Here is a 3,036-nt window from a genome sequence, read left to right on the forward strand (position 1 = left end):
TCTTGCGCGAACTGGGATCATAGTGACGACGAGTGAGGCTGTTCTGCTACAGCTGGTGGCAGATAAAGACCATCCAAAATTCAAGGAAATTCAGAATTTAATTAAGGCGAGCGCCCCGGAGTCAGGCCTGCTTTCCAAGGTCTAAGGACGTTTGAAGGACTGGTCTCCTCCGCATCAAGTGACAGGACTGTAAGCCCAGACAAGCTCTTGTCTCCACTAGAATTAAAACGTTCAAGTGAAAAATTGGCTCTTTTTTTGCGCCTCTTAGTAAAACATAACCTGTTAGACCATTCGGGTACCAGCATTTAGTTACAAATGTCGAAGGCTTCAGGTGCTGCTTTCTTCCCTTTTGTTTTGTTTTGTACAATGTGCTTTTATTTATTAAAAATTATAATGGAGGTGCCTGTTTTGTCTGTACTGTATCCACTGATCATTATTTTCTAAAGTGGATACTCTTGTGACGTTTTCTTAAATTGTGCACTATAAAGAAACAAATATGCTGATCTTGGTTTGACTTTTGACTTTTGTAGTACCGTTAAAGCTGTATGTTGTAGTATGGATTCTGTGCTCTTACTTTACAGGTTGATTCAAATAAGATTATTAGGTAAGAACTTAAAACGGGCCTGTGGATCCTGTTACCCCTTTCCCTCTCAATGCAGTCATCTTACTTAAGTGAGCTGCATTGATCAAACCAGACAAAATTATATTGAATAATTATATCTCTTTCTTGATTATGCTAATTTTCTTGTTCTAGTCACCATCACTAATTCTCTGTTAATGTTCTTTTTTTACTGGGATCTTTTACCTAAAAAGACTCTTCAGCTGTTGTTTAATTTTGTAAATGCAATGATTTTCAATGTTATATGATGAGTGGTGAGCTGACTTTGGCTGAATGTGTCTCCAACAATCTTGAATACATATTCTCATATGCACAAGACTTAGCAAAGAGTTAAAGCCTGGCTAAAATCGAGTTTTTGAATGTCCATATTCTTGTTTGATATTTTCTCTCCCTACCATCCAAATATTACACTTAACGCAAAGGCTTGAGTAATGATTGGTAGTATTAATTTTGTAGTCATTGCTACCCTTCAATAAATTTATTTTCATTAAAAACTTATCAGAGGGTTTTAAAAGTTTTTTTAATATCATGTGAACTATGGAACATTGTTGTCTTTTATATTAAAGTAATTAAAGAAAATGTTTATGTGAATGGAATTATTTTGTTCCCCACAATATAGCTCTATGAGTATTATACCAGGAATTCTAATATTTATTCAAAGGCATAAAACGTTTGACGTTTAAAATCTCTCACCCGAAGGGAATTTTCAAAGGAAAACCCGTTGCAAGTGGGGCAAATGACTTTTACTGAAGGGCCTTGTCATTATTTAGAGCAGTAGAAATGCTTATTTCTTTTATCATTGGGAACAAACGGTAGTCTCCTTGTGGGTGTGGGTGAGTATTTTTCCCCCCAGCAAACTTGGGCGTCAGAAAAGAAGAATCAAAGATTTCTGCACATTCTAAAATAGTTTTTAGTAACTTCAGCGTGGTGCTTTTCAAACTTTAATAAGAAAGCAGTTCACCTGGGGGTCTTGTTAAAATCCTCACTCTGGTTCAGTAGGTGTGGGGTACGGCCTGATGTTTTGCATTTATTTTGCAAATAAGACGCCAGTTTCCACCAGCGCTGCTTGGAAGGGATCACATTTTGTGCAGCAAGGATTTAATTAACAACACCTGTTTCCTGCCGCCCGTGCGCCCAGAGCCTTTGTTTGTCACAAAATACCCCGCAGTGAAGCCTGGGCAGAGCTGACGCTAATTCCCTGATGCCCACGTTCCTTTCCTCTGGCTACCGTCACAGATGACCACGGGCGTAGTGGCTTAGCACAACACAGACTTAGTATTTTTACCGTTCTGTAGGTTAGAAGCCTGAATTGGGTGTCACTGGGCTAAAATCCTAGCTTTCCCACTAGATTGACAGCTCTTAAAGAGCAGGACCTGTGCAGTTTCTAGACTCATTCTGGAAATTCATTTTGAGAACCTGCTAAGTTCTAAACCCTGTACTATGTGGTGAGCAAAAAAGATGCCCCTGGGAAATTTCTGGTCCCATACAAAATCAGGTGTATCATGGCCTCTCATTAAATGTAAATTGAAATAGGTTATGTCAAAGGTTCAGGAATGTCAACACGCCGAAGTTCAGAGTCCTTGTGAATTCTGGCTTCTCCCTTCTTTGTTGCAGATTATCCAAAGCAAGGTGACCTGGCCTTATTATTCTGGGAAGACTGAACTGATTTGAATACATTAGGCTTTGATTTTGGAAGTGCCTACAGTTTTGTAGGATAACAATGTTCTTTTAACTGCTGTAAATAATGAAGTTGAGAACATAAGCAGAAACATAGTTCAGTGTATTGAACTGTAAGAGGGTTAGGAGAAGGATTAAGGTGCTTCATTTATCGAAATGGAAAACCACCTGCAGAAGTTTAAAATTAAAAGTAATAGAAGTGATAACCTTCTCCAACCAGGAGAGTAAATACCCTGTTAGATCAACTTAAATATCACATTTCTTTAAATGGAATACTTTCCCTTTTTAAAAGTTGGTGTTTGCATAAATTTGACTAGAACTGGCTGAGCCTATGAAGAACGTGATCTCAAAGTCCATTTTAGCTCTAAACTTCTAAAATGGTTTTATGTTAGAAATACGGCTAGTGAGGCCCAGAGATAAATGGCCTTTCTAGAGATGGCTAAAGGCATAGTAGAATGGGAATCGGGTTTCTTTGACGCGTTGTCTTGTACTTGCTGACATTAGCGGTTCATGCTGTAAAGATGGTCGGAAGAAAAGGGGAAAACAGCAGAAGGGATACAGGTTACCGTCTATAGAACAGCACGCCCTTTTGCTTAGCCAAGCTCCTGGGACTCTGCTGTGCTTCTAGCTCTTCCGGTGCTGCAGTCTTCATCCAGTCTTACTTCTCTCCAGGGGGCTTTCTCACTAATGTGGGAGGATGGCCGATAATATAAAAATTATTTTCGTCGTCAATAACTACA

This window comes from Suricata suricatta, chromosome 6, assembly GCF_006229205.1.
Source record: "Suricata suricatta isolate VVHF042 chromosome 6, meerkat_22Aug2017_6uvM2_HiC, whole genome shotgun sequence".
Lineage (NCBI taxonomy): Eukaryota > Metazoa > Chordata > Mammalia > Carnivora > Herpestidae > Suricata > Suricata suricatta.